Raw genomic sequence first — 15,263 nt, forward strand, 5'->3', positions numbered from 1 at the left:
TATTGGGTTGAGGTTAGGACTCTGTGCGGGCCAGTCGAGTTCCTACACCCCAAACTCGCTCATTGATGAAAATACTACCTCCATACCTCCAGGGCATGGAGGATTGGACTACCTCCATGCCTTGGAGGTAGTCCAATCCTCGTTAAAGGCACATCCTGTTCATGACACCTACTCTGTGGCCAGAAGTTTGTAGACCATCCTTCAATTGATGGAGTTCAGGTGTCTCCAGTGAAGGTTCCTGGTAATACTCCATCATACAAAGACATTGTAGACATTTGTGCTCTTCTATCCTTGTGGCAACAGTTTGGTGAAGACTCTTTTCAGTTCCAGTATGACTGTGCCCCCCCCCCCCCTGTACAAAGCCAGCTTAATAAAGTTAGTGTGACCAGTTCGGAGGAACTAGAGTGCCCTGCACAGAGCCCTGACCTTAACTCTACATTTGGAAGACCTTTGGTATAAGGTCATCTTATCCAACATCAGTAACTGCCCTTATCCCTAAAGAACACCTTTTGGGATGAGGTCTTCTCATCCCAAAGGTGTTCACTAGGTTTGAGGTCATGGAGGAACTCAAGTGTCCTGCACAGAGCCCTGACCTCAACCCTACTAATCACCATTGGGATGAATTGAAACACCAATGGTGAGCTAGGTCTTCTCATCCAACATCAGTTCCTTGATTTCACAAATGGTCACAAATTCCGACAGACACCCTCTAAGATCTTGTTGAAAGACTTCCCAGAAGAGTGGTGGATGTTATGACCACAAAGGATGGGCGGGGGTCTATAATAATGCTCCTGATTTTGGAATGTTATATTCAACAAGCTCATATAGGTTTAACGGTTAGGGGTCCACAAGTTTTGGCCACACAGTGTATGTTGGGCTGGTCACCCTGAGTGGAATTGTTTTTTTTTATTCTGACATTAACAGAGCAAGACCCTGTGACACATGGTAGGCAAATATAATGTATAGCTAACTTCTCCCCATTCAGAACTGTGATCCAGCATGACATGGTTTGACCAGTTTGGTGTGGAGAAACTTGAGTGTCCAGCACAGAGCCCTGATCTCAACCCTACTGAACACCATTGAGATGAACTGGAATTCAGTACCTGACCTCAAAAATGCACACATTTCTCACAGGCATCCTTCAATGGCCGGCAACCCTACTGAACACCTTTGGAATGAACCTAAAAGCCAATTACGAGCCAACTCTTCCAAACATAAGTATATGATGTACTAATGCTCTTTTGGCTAAAAGTTCCCGCAAACACACTCCAAAATCTTGTGGAAAGGCTTCCCAGAAGAGTGGAGGATGTTATAGCTGTAAAGGGTGCCAGAACCATTCAGAACCATATTAATGGGCATGGTTTTGGAAGTTTGACCAGTTTGGTGTGGAGAAACTTGAGTGTCATGAACAGAGCCCTGACCTCAACCCTACTGAACACCTTTGGACTTCAACCCTACTGAACATCTTTGGAATGAATTGGAATGTCAATGGTGATTCAGGTCTCATCCAACATCAGGACCTGAGCTCAAAAATGGGCACAAATTCCCACAGGCACCCTTTTAAAATCTTGTGGAAAGTCTTCCCAGAAGAGGAGAGGATGTTATTAGCCACAAAGGGTACAACACCATATTAACGGCTGTGGGGGAGGGGGCAACTCCATATTAATGGCATTGGTTTTGCAATGGGATGTCCACCAAGCTCATATACAGTGGGTGATGGGTGGAAAAACATACATGTCCTGCACAGAGTCCTGACCTCAACCCTACTGAACACTGGGGGTGGGATATATGGAACACTGATGGTGAGCCAGGTCTTCTCATCCAACTTGAATACCTAACCTCACAAAATTTCTTTTGGCTGAATGGGCACAAATTCCCCCAGACACCATCCAAAATGTTGTTGGAATTGCATGTTTGACCAGATTGGTGTGGAGGAACTTGAGTGTCATGATGAACAGAGCCCTGACCTCAAGCCTAATGAACACCTTTGGACCTCAAGCCTACTGAACACCTTTAGACCTCAACCCTACTGAACACCTTTGGACCTCAACCCTACTGAACACCTTTGGAACAAATTGGAAAATTTTGTGGAAAGCCTTATCAGAAGAGTGCAGGCCATGGTTTGGAATGGAATATCCAACAAGCTGCAAGCCCTGACCTCAACAATACTGAATACCTTTGGACCTCATCTCTACTGACCACCTTTGGACCTCAACCCTACCGAACACATTTGGACCTCAACCCTACCGAACACATTTGGACCTCATTCTTACTGGACACCTTTGGACCTCATTCCTACCAAACACCTTTACACCTCAACTCTACTAAACAGCTTTCGAATAAATTGGAAAATCTTGTGGAAAGCCTTACCAGAATAGTGCAGGTCATGGTTTGGAATTGAATATCCAACAAGCTCCAAGCCCTGACCTCAACCCTATAGAACACCTTTGGACTTCATCTCTGCTGAACACCTTTGCACCTCATCTCTGCTGAACACCTTTGGACCTCAACCCTGCCGAAACACCTTTGGACCTCAACCCTACTGAACATCTTTGAACCTCAACCCTACTGAACACCTTTGGAATGAATTTGAAAATCTTGTGGAAAGCCTTTCTCAGAAGAGTGCAGGTCATGGTTTGAAATGGAATATCCAACAAGATCCAATCCCTGACCTCAACCCTACTGAACAACTTTGGGATGAATAGGAAAATCTTGTGGAAAGCCTTCCCAGAAGAGTGAAGGTCGTGCTTTGGAAGGGAATATCCAACAAGCTCCAAGCCCTGACCTCCACCCTACTGAACACCTTTGGGATGAATAGGAAAATCTTGTGGAAAGCCTTCCCAGAGGAGTGAAGGTCGTGCTTTGGAAGGGAATATCCAACAAGCTCCAAGCCCTGACCTCCACCCTACTGAACACCTTTGGGATGAATTGGAAAATCTTGTGGAAAGCCTTCCCAGAAGACTGGAGGTCATGGTTTGGATTGGAATATCCAACAAGCTCCAAGGTAAATTGAAACACCGATCTCCAAGCCCTGACCTCACCCAACTGAACACCTCTGGGGTGAATTGAAACACAGCTGTTAAGCCAGTTCTTCTCATCAAGCATCAGTACCTGACAGCACAAATTCCCAAAGACACACTCCAACAGCTAGTGGAAAGTCTTCCCAGAAGAGTGGAGGCGAGTTAAAGCTGCAAAGGGTGCCAGAACTATAATATGGCCATGGTTTTTGGAATCGGATATATATCCAATCAGCTCATAAAGGAGTGATGGTCAGCTGTCTACAAACATTTATATTGCAAATTTGAAGAAAGCATTGTAGAATTTCCCAGGGTGACCATTGTTTATGTCTTGCATACCCATACAATAGCACCAAGCCATATGTTCACTCATCCTAAATCATACCGGAGTGATTTGTTCTGAAGGTTTTATAATGATTTAATTGCCTATTCTTCACACAGATCAGCGACATACATTACATGCCACATATAATCTGTAATGCAAATGACCCTCATTACAGTTACGTAGGAACTACATCTCTCATTACTCTAGAAAAAAAGCTTTACGTGTCATCAATAATTAATCGTCTACACGAGGGTGGCATCAGACCTCGGTCTGAGTCTCCTTATTGATATTTAATTCAAATAGATGTCACTAATGGAAACGCAAATCAAAGTATATGGCATAAAGTAATAAGAAACTGCAAATACACATCAATGCATGATATATAATTCAGAAGAGAAGTAATTAATTCATACGTAGCCCCAGATATAGGTTAACAAGTGACAGCTGCTAGCAGGTACATGCCTAATAGCAAGTGGCACAGCGTTTTTAAATGAGGAAATTGGTACTATATTATTTAATTCAACTCATCACTGACAGATGTACTTTAGTGCTTTATGTTAGTTGCTATTAAGCACAGTGACGTCTACGAGGAGAGTCACCCAACAATTATTACAAATCATAACTGCTGCTTCTCTCATCAAGAGAGCATCACTAATGGATTTTCAATTGTGTTTGATAAAACAGAATGTCTTTCTGTCCAAACTGAATATCAATCAGTTTTTTTTTAACGGTGGATGTTGCTGCTTAAAATAGAGGTCCAATATGTATTACTTTTTTGGAGATTCACCTCTTATGCAAGAAGTTATTACAGCTTCAAATAATTAGTAAGTCAAGACCAAAAGTGGACACCTGACCATCACACCTCTATGAACTTGTTGGACATTCTATTCCAAAACCATGGCCGGTAAAATGAAGCTTGGCAATTTTGCATTTATAACATCCTCCACTCTTCTGAGAAGGCTTTCCACAAGATTTTGGGAATGGGACTGCGAGAATTTGTGCAGTCAGGTGCTGATGTTGGATGAGAAGACCTGGCTTAGCATCTGTGTTTCAATGCACCTTGGAGCTTGTTGGATATTCCAATCCAAAACATGACCTCCACTCTTCAGGGAAGGCTTTCCACAAGATTTTCCAATTCATCGCAAAGGTGTTCAGTAGGGGGCAGGTCAGGGCTTGTTGGATATTCCATTCCAAACCATGACCTTCACTCTTCTGGGAAGGCTTTCCACAAGATTTTCCTATTCATCCCAAAGTTGTTCAGTAGGGTTGAGGTCAGGGATTGGATCTTGTTGGATATGTCATTTCAAACCATGACCTCCACTCCTCTGGGATGGCTTTCCACAAGATTTTCCAATTCATCCAAAAGCTGTTCAGTAGGGTTGGGGTCAGGGCTTGGAGCTTATTTAATATTCCATTTCAAACCATGACCTCTATTCTTCTGGGAAGGCTTTCCACAAGATGTTCCTATTCATTCCAAAAGTATTCAGTAGGGTGGAGGTCAGGGCTTGTTGGATATTCCATTCCAAACCATGACCTTCACTCTTCTGAGAAGGCTTTCCACAAGATTTTCCTATTCATCCCAAAGTTGTTCAGTAGGGTTGAGGTCAGGGATTGGATCTGGTTGGATATTCCATTCCAAACCATTACCTCCAACCTTCTGGGAAGGCTTTCCACAAGATTTTCCAATTCATCCCAAAGGTGTTCAGTAGGGTTGGCGTCAAGGCTTGGCACTTGTTGGCTATTCCATTCCAAGCCATGACCTCCACGCTTCTGGGAAGGCTTTCCACAAGATTTTCCAATTCATCTCAAAGGTGTTGGGTTGAGGTCCAAAGGTGTTCAGTAGGGTTGACGTCCAAAGGTGTTTAGTAGAGTTGAGGTCTAAAGGTGTTCAGTATGGTTGAGGTCAGGGCTCTGTGCAGGACACTTGCATTTCTTCACACCATACTAGTCAAACATGTCTATATGCTACACAATAACCCTAAAACCATGTCTATATTGAGCTGGCTTTGTACACAGGGTCAAAGTCATGTTGATGCAGAAAAGGGTCTCCTCCAAACTGTTACTACTAGGTTGGAAGAGCACAATTGTCTACTATATCTTTGCATGCAGTAGAAATAACAGGGCACTTCACTTGGGAACACCTGAACTCTATCATTGGAAGGATGGTCTACAAACTTCTGGCCAATTATCTACAATGTCTTTGTATGATGTTGTAACAGAACCCTTCACTGGAAATACCTAAACTCATCCATTTGGAGGGGGGTCCATATATGTTTGGCCAGGTAGTGTAGCAATTAAGAGAGATGCCAAGCTGGTAGAAAGGAAGAACATCAGAAACAGGCTGGATCAGTAACATGTGGGCAGCGAGGTATCAGACCAACATTCAAGGATCGTAGCTGGGAAACAGGCAGGAATCAGTAGCAGGCACAGATGATTATCAAGGAGAAACCACAGTAGAGATAAGATCCAAAGGTGTCCATTAGGGTTGAGGTCAGGGATCAGTGCAGGACACTTGAGTTCCTCCACACCAAACTGGTCACACCATGTCTTTATGGAACTGGCACAGTCATGCTGGAACAGAAAAGGGTCTTCACCACACTATTACCACAAGGTTGGAAGAGCACAATTGTCTACAACGTCTTTATATGATGGAGTATTAACAGGACCAGTCACTGGAGACACGAGAACTCCTTCATTGGAAGGAGGGTCTACAAACTTCTGACCATAGAGTAGGTGTCATGATCAAGATGTATGTTTAACGTGGATGGGACTACCGCCAAGCCATGTCAGTTCTTAGTTTATTAATTGCAGTGCTTATATAAAAGCACAGCCCCCCTGGACATCTGATTAGGTCTTGTCCCCACCCCCACTCTTTGAATGGACAGTGAGGAAGTGGCAGTAGACTGATAAGTTCATCTCTCTGTCACTCTGCTCTCTCCTCCTATCAATATACCACTTGTGAGCACAAAGGCACTGTACCTGATTGGCTCCCTGTGCTGCTTCTGCTTCCATACTGATGTCGTATTATTGAGAGCCTTCAATGGAGAACTCCATCACTTGAAGGAAGGTCTAAATAGTTTGGCCATACAGTGTGATGGTCAGGTGTCCAGAAACCTTTGACTATATAGTGCATTTGTCCCCTTATTTGGCTTTATATACTTTGTCTAGCATGACTCTTCACCTTAAGTAGAAAGCTTCCCTTGGAAGTAACACTGGATCTAAAGATAGCAGGGAATGATGACGTGGAATATAACTGGAGATGAAAAAAAGCCCAGTAGGCAGCTTGTAGACCACAGATATATTCTAATATATTCTCCCTGTTGAAGGATTGTAGGAGAAACTTTAGAAGTGGCAAGAAGTGGAGGGCCAGAAGGATGAATCGGTAAGTTGGTTGAGGTTAAGCAGTCATGTTTATTAAAGGGTCTGTATCCAGAACATTTTGGGGTTTAAAGAATTTTCCTTTTTCAGCGTTCAAGACAATAGAGTCTATATTATAGAGCTCTATATATATATATCTATATATATAGATATATATATATAGATATATATATATATCTATATATATATATAGAAGAGCACCTTTATAGAGGCAAAACAACCAAATGTTGCACCACTAATGCCCCGTACACACGTACGGATTTTCCGACAACAAATGTTGGATGTGAGCTTGTTGGCGGAAAGTCCGACCATGTGTATGCTCCATCGGACATTTGTTGTCGGACTTTGCGCCAACAAATGTTGGCTAGCATGTTCTCAAATTTTTTCCGCCAACAAATGTGTGTTGTCGGACTTTCCGTACAAAGTACAAACACGCATGCTCGGAATCAATGCCCACCAAACGCAACATTAGCAGGAGGAGCCCAAAGGGTGGCGCATGACTATTGAACTTCCTTTTTACCGGCTCGCCGTACGTCTTGTACGTCGCCACGTTCGTAATTGTTGGCCAACATTTGTGTGACCGTGCGTATGCAAGACAAGTTGGAGCCAACAACCTTCGAAACAAAATTCCACGGTTTCGTTGTCGGAAAGTCCAATCGTGTGTACGGGGCATTAGAGTAGGGATGAGCGGACTTTTCATTTCCCAGAAATTTTTGGTGAAAATGAGATGTTGGCGAAATGTCACCATTTTGGTGAAATGCGTTGCGCTCAAAGGAAAAGTAAAAATTTTGGGTGGCTTTAAATGGCTTAAAGAAGTTCCTCTTAACTATTTTGGACCTGTTCATGCCAAAAAAAAAATGACCCATCGCCCCATCCTCATTGTTTTACTCACAAAGAAAAAACAGAAAGTGGAAAAAAAAAAGTAAAAATAAAAATTGTCTACACAGACGAGCAACAAAACAAACTAAAACTACCTAAATACACTCCTACGAAAACGTCCTCCAATCAAAGCGAAATTTGCCTAAGCAGCTTAATGAGCGAAATTGTGAGTTTTGATGAAACGTATCCATCGGCAAAGTGGGGAATTTAGCAGTAAATATCACTCGGCTCATCCACACTATTAACTTGAAGACTATGACACACGTGGAGAAGACTCGTGCAGCAGAGGCTCTATGATATCTCCATCCTGACAGAAGTTGACAGGAACACGTTCTTTTTAACGTAATTATGAAAAGCAGTAGAAAGAATTTATCAATCAAAGCGCGATCCTTGACTGGTGTCACTGAATGAGCTTCATGTTTCTTCACCGACTTTCTCTGTGATAACATCTGTGAAAGTTTTCATGCTGCCTCCCTGCTACTGAGATTGCATAACATAGCAGAAGGCCATAATTAGGTGTCAGAAAGACAGCAGCAGGACTTTTTTTTTAATAGACATTACTATTCTTGTTATTATCATTATTATTACTATTTGTAAAGCTTCTAGTTAGTTTGCAGCATTTGTAGAGCATCATACAAACAGTGAAAAGGGGGGCTGTTCATGAAACGCAAAACTTGACACCAACACTTTGGTATATAAAAGGAGAATTTTTAACATTCACAAATTCTAATCATAGCCAATAAATATCTGTTACAATGTCCTAATTCCAGAAAGTTCACCTTTTCAAGGAGGCAATCTCATACCAGGGTTGGAGGCCAAGATGATGAGAGGGCGTCCCTTACACCCTTGGCCCAGGCTCCCTGCAGAGGAGCACAGTTAGTGAGAAGGCACGATGGCATAGACGCCAATAGTCAGGTCCATGGAAACTCCTTTCTGGAGTTAGGTTTGGTTGTGAGATGCTCGTGCAGACTGACAGGATGGTCCTTGGGAAGAGGAGGACCGGACGGCAGCTGGACAGGACACTAGAACACACAGCAGACTGGTCTGGACGGGTGGTGGTTGCTGGATAAGAAGACAAATAGCAGGAAGGGTAGAAGACAGAGTTCTGATTAGGAGGCAAGCCGAGGTCACACCACAAGATGAGCAGAGATAGCTGTAGTCAGGAATTAGCCGAGGTCAAAACCAGAAATAAGCAGAGATAAGCCTTAGTCAAGGTCAAAAAAAGAATCAGCTGAGAAAAGCCATGGTCAGGAACTAGCCTACATCACACCAAGAATCAATGAAGACAAACCATGCTCAGGATCTAGTCAAACTGGGAATCAACAGACATAAGCTGTGACTGGTAACTGGGGCAGAGGGCAGACCAGAAAGTCATGTTCATGGTCTAGCTGAGGTCAAACAAAGAATCAGCAAATGTTCAGATAAGCCGTGATCAGGAACTAGTCAAGTTCAAACTGGGAATCAGTGGAGACAAGCCGGGGTCAAGAATTAGCCAAAGGTAGACCAGAAGCCAGCAGAGGCAAGCCATACTCAGGAACTAGTAATGGTCAAGCGGGAATCAGTGGAGACAAGCCATACTCTGGAATTAGTCATGGTCAAGCGGGAATCAGTGGAGGCAAGCCATACTCTGGAACTAGTCACGGTCAAGCGGGAATCAGTGGAGAAAAGACATGCTCAGGAACTAGTCGAGGTCAAGCAGTAATCAGTGGAGACAAGCCATACTCTGGAACTAGTCATGGTCAAGCTGGAATTAGTGGAGAAAAGCCATGCTCAGGAACTAGTCGAGGTCAACCTGGGAATCAGTGGAGACAAACCATACTCTGGAACTAGTCATGGTCAAGCGGGAATTAGTGGAGAAAAGCCATGCTCAGGAACTATTCGAGGTCATCCTGGGAATCAGTGGAGACAAGCCATGTTTAGGAAGGAACTAGTCATGGTCAAGCCAGGAATCAGTCGAGACAAGCTGTGGTCTCTAACTAGTCGAGGTCAAGCAGGAATCAGTGGAGGCATCTATGCTCAGGAACTAGTAATGGTCAAGTGGGAATCAGTAGAGGCAAGCCATGCTCAGGAACTAGTAATGGTCAAGCGGGAATCAATGGAGACAAGCCATACTATGGAACTAGTCATGGTCAAGCAGGAATCAGTGGAGGCATCTATGCTCAGGAACTAGTAATGGTCAAGTGGAAATCAGTAGAGGCAAGCCATGCTCAGGAACTAGTTATGGTCAAGCAGGTATCAGTTGAGACAAGCCATACTCTGGAACTAGTCATGGTCAAGCAGGAATCAGTGGAGGCATCTATGCTCAGGAACTAGTTATGGTCAAGTGGAAATCAGTAGAGGCAAGCCATGCTCAGGAACTAGTCATGGTCAAGCAGGAATCAGTGGAGACAAGCCATGTTTAGGAAGGAACTAGTCGTGGTCAAGCCGGGAATCAGTGGAGACAAGCTGGGGTCTGGAACTAGTTGAGGTCAAGCCAAGAATCAGTGGAGATAAGTCATACTCCGGAACTAGTCATGGTCACGCGGCAATCAGTGGAGGCAAGCCATGTTTAGGAAGGAACAAGTCAAGGTCAAGCTGGGAATCAGTGGAGACAATCTGTGGTCTGGAACTAGTCATGGTCAAGCCGGGGATCAGTGAAGACAAGCCATGTTTAGGAAGGAACTAGTCGTGGTCAAGCCGGGAATCAGTGGAGACAAGCTGGGGTCTGGAACTAGTTGAGGTCAAGCCAAGAATCAGTGGAGATAAGTCATACTCCGGAACTAGTCATGGTCACGCGGCAATCAGTGGAGGCAAGCCATGTTTAGGAAGGAACAAGTCGAGGTCAAGCTGGGAATCAGTGGAGACAAACTGTGGAACTAGTCGTGGTCAAGCCGGGGATCAGTGAAGACAAGCCATGCTCAGGAAATATTCGAGGTAAAACCAGGATATCTCTCCTGATGCCGTCCTGACAGATTCCTATGCAGATAGTAAAGATAATTTAATGTAAACGGGCGGACAGTTGATAAGGGAGCCATTGTCAGACTTCAGATTGACCTCCGACCCTGGACCCTCAAGCTAAAAAGTCAGACTGAGAAAAGTAACTAAAGCTAAAAAAAAAAAAAAAAAGAAAGGGGAGAGAAAACACACATCTCACATCTTCCATAAAACATTTCCCGCACTTTGCCGATCTCGGAGTAAACGTCTGAAGAAGTGGAATTTATAATAAGGTTTGTATTCTTTTGATATATATATATATATATAGAGAGAGAGAGCCTTCCAATGCGATTTTCGGGAGATTTCCACTGGGAGTGGAGATCAGAGGATTGCCGTATGTCAGCCGAGGAATTCTATTATGGCTCCCAGCTGTAGAGAGCGGTGAGGAGGAAACCCTTCACATACATTACCGGCCCAATGATAGGCAATAAAAATATCTCCAAACCGGAGCCAGGATCAGAAATATTTTGTGTTATCGCCATTATATCCCGGTATTTATTACCCCTCACAGAGATCCCATTCCTCACCTCATCTACTCTCCTCTCCAGAAAGACGACACCATCTTTGTTCAGGCATCAGTTCTTGGCTGTGTTCACAAATGTCGGACACAGATCAGCCCCTGTGGCTTGCTACAAAGTTACAATGGCACAATCTTATCACTGGGAGGAGGGGAGACTGAGGAAATGACTCCTTCCCCTTCTACAAAGTTACAATGTACAGTCTGATCACTGGGGGAGGGGAGACTGAGGAAATTACTCCTCCCCCTTCTACAAAGTTACAATGTACAGTCTGATCACTGGGGGAGGGGAGACTGAGGAAATGACTCCTCCCCCTTCTACAAAGTTACAATGTACAGTCTGATCACTGGGGGGAGGGGAGACTGAGGAAATGCTTCCTCCTGCCTGCAGCAGGCTGATGACATCCTCTCAGCCTAGACAATTACACTGGAAGGCTGTCCCTCACATCTCATCCACTATTATTATCCCATTAGCTGTGAATAACACATCTTAAGTGCCGCCACTTTGTGCTGAGTATTGCCGGATATAAATGGAGGCGCTCATCACAAATAGAAGCCGCCACTTCACAGTTAAATAACCACAAAACTTCTTAATTGGGAGATGCGCTTCATTGCGATGCCGGCCCAGCTATCTCCAGGATTGGGCTCCATGCAGAGTGTCCTCTCCGTCTTCTTGATAATGATATGTGTTGGCAGCGCGGTCTCCGACCCCCCCCCCCCATGAATGATGTGTCCATTAATAGGACCCCTCAAAGACAGGGTGATCCAATGCGCCGGCACCATCCCGGCGCCCCCCCCCCCCCCCCGAGGAAATCCTCACATTGTGAGCTGATGATATATATACAGTGCCAGGAAAAAGTATTCATACCCATTGAAATTCCCCAAATTTTGTCATGTTACACCCGAAAACGTAAATGTATTTTATTGGGATTTTATGTGATAGACCAACACAAAGTGGCTCATAATTGTGAAGTGGAAGGAAAATAATGATTGGCTCCCCTGCAGATTGTGTAAGTTTTGTCCACTTACATAGAAATGAAGGGTCTATAATTTTTATCATAGGTGTATTTTATATGATAGAGACAGAATATCAACCAAAAATCCAGAAAAATCACACAATACAAATGTTATAAATGGAGTAAAATAAGTATTTGATCCCCAAGAAAAACATGACTTAGTAGTTGGTGGAGAAACCCTTGTTGGCGATCACAGAGGTCAGACGTTTCTTGTAGGTGGTGACCAGGTTTCCACACATCTCAGGAGGGATTTTGGTCCGATCTTCTCTAAATCCTTAAGGTTTTCTTGGCTGTCTCTTGGCAACTCGAAGTTTCAGCTCCCTCCATAAATTTTCTAAGCAGCCAGGGGGTGCCAACACCGGGGAGGGGGGGGGGTGCTAGTAAGTACAGTCCTTGTTAACCCTTCCCTGCCTTTTCCATATTCCTTCAGTTGACCTCAAGTCTTCAGAGCAGATGGTAGGATGGGAAGTCAATTGTCTTTATTATTTCGTTTCTTGTGTTTATCGTCTTCAACGGCCCGGCCAACCATCCTCTGTACCATAGGTGTGCGCACAGGGTTTGCCGGGTGGGCCTGGGCACGCCCTAATCACCCTTGTGTGGAACAGATTTCCACCTGATATCTCGCCAGTCGCCACCTAAAGCCCCCTAATGGGACTCCTAAAAGAATTGTAAAAAAAAAATAAATAAAAGAATAAAATGTGCTGAGTCAGCAGGTGACCATACGGTCCGGACAAATTGAGATCTATGGAAAGTCAAGGTATTAAGCAGCAGATGGTATTAGCGGCTTCCTCTTGTCACGTTCCTCGAGCACCGAGAACATACCCCGTAGATTAGAGGAGAACATCGTAGAGGGTGAAAATTCCTTGAATGTTTTCGATGTAACATTCCGCGGCGTGTTGCGGCGTTGGGCGTCATGCGGCGTTTTGTCTCTTGCACCCTCCTATCTCTCCCTGACGGTTCCTTAGCTGTGAAGAACATCAACTCGCTCAATGTCACCTTGTCGTCCCCCCCCACCACCGCCTCGTCCTTCTCTCACCCTCTCCTCCTCGCTCTGTCTTCCTTATCAGCAACTCACTCTCCTAATCTCAGCCTCCTTCATTCTCACCTGCCTTGTGTTCCCCTCCACCAACCCCCCCCCCCCCCCCCCCGTCCTCCTCCAGTCACATATATATAGATGTCCATACGGCGGGAGGAGAAAACGTGGGAAAGGCTTCTGGTTTTTAAAGGTTGAGCAATGAGAAAACTGCCAAAAGTAAACGGAAACTTGAGAGAGAATGAAGATGTGCCCCCCCCCCCAACCAGAGGATGTTTGGTTTGCTCCGTGTGTCATAAACTTGGAAAAAAAAAGGAAAATCCTCATTTTCAACCATTTGGTCCATTGTTGCATCTCAGTGCTGCTGATCTCCTGCAGCCTCTTTGCAGCTTCTTCCAGTCTCCATACACTCCAGCGATGGCGTTTCTCAGGGCGGGTTTTCCTGACACCAGAGGACCGTGTCCGTGTGATGAGATTGCGACCCGAAGCCCGTGGGCTTTACCGGCCACACGCTGCACATGTGCAGTAAGACATGTGCAATTCGTTTCCTTTACAAATTCGTTTCTTAACGAATCTTGACAAATTCGTGAATTTGGGAAATATCCGAATTCACAAAAACAAATTTTTTCCGTAAATTCGAATATTCGAAAATTCGTAAATTCAAAATTCGAAAGTCCGACGATCCGGAAATTCTAAGATTCAAAAATCTGTAAATTTGAAAATTCAAAAATCCAGAAATTCAAAAATTCGAAAATCCGGAAATTCGAAAATTCGAAAATCCGGAAAATCGAAAATTTGAAAATCCGGAAATTCGAAAATTCGAAAATCCGGAAAATCCGGAAATTCAAAAATCCGGAAATTCGAAAATCTGGAAATTCGAAAATCTGAAATAGTAACTAACTAATAATAACTTAATTATTACTAACTATTAAATTATAGGTATTGGGATTTCCTTTCAAATTTGGCTGTTAGTGAACGTAATGAATACGAATTTATCCGAAGTTACGGATTATCTGAAATAACGAATGCGGTATCTAAACGAATGGAACGTAACAAATTAATAATAATAAATAACAATAAAAATAATAATAATAATAAAAACGTATTATCATTTATTGATTCATTCCGTTCCATTCATTTAGATGCGGCATTCGTTATTTCGGATAATTCGTAACCTCAGATAAATTCGTATTCGTTACGTTCACTAAGAGCCAAATTTGAAAGGAAATTCCAATACCTATAATTTAATAGTTAGTTATTTAATACATTTTTTCGAACTTTTGAATTTTCTTTCTTATTTTCGGATTTTTCAAATTTTTTAATTTTTGGATTTTCGTTCTTTCGAATTTACCAGCTTTTCTTTCTTATTTTCGAATTTTTAAATTTTCAAATTTTTGAATTTTCTTTCTTATTTTCAGATTTTTCAAATTTTTGAATTTTTGGATTTTCGTTCTTTCGAATTTACTAGATTTTCTTTCTTATTTTAGGATTTTCAAATTTTTGAATTTTTGGATTTTTGTTCTTTCGAATTCACCGGATTTTCTTTCTTATTTTCGAATTTTCAAATTTTCGGATTTTCTTTCTTATTTTCGGATTTTCTTTCTTATTTTCAAATTTTCGAATTTTCAAATTTTCAGATTTTCTTTCTTATTTTCGAATTTTTAAATTTTCAAATTTTCTTTCTTATTTTCGGATGTTCACATATTTTAATTTTTGGATTTTCGTTCTTTCGCATTTATCGGATTTTCTTTCTTATTTTAGGATTTTCAAATTTTCGAATTTTTGGATTTTCGTTCTTTCGAATTCACCGGATTTTCTTTCTTATTTTCGAATTTTCGAATTCACCGGATTTTCTTTCTTATTTTCGGATTTTCAAATTTTTTTAACTTTTGGATTTTCTTTCTTTTGAATTTTCGGATTTTCTTTCTTATTTTCGGATTTTTCAAATTTTTAAATTTTTGGATTTTCGTTCTTTCGAATTTACCAGATTTTCTTTCTTATTTTCGAATTTTTAAATTTTCAAATTTTCGGTTTTTCTTTCTTATTTTCGAATTTTCGAATTTTCCAATTTTCGGATTTTCTTTCTTATTTTCGGATTTTCAAATTTTTTAACTTTTGGATTTTC

This window comes from Aquarana catesbeiana, linkage group LG09 (assembly GCF_042186555.1).
Source record: "Aquarana catesbeiana isolate 2022-GZ linkage group LG09, ASM4218655v1, whole genome shotgun sequence".
Lineage (NCBI taxonomy): Eukaryota > Metazoa > Chordata > Amphibia > Anura > Ranidae > Aquarana > Aquarana catesbeiana.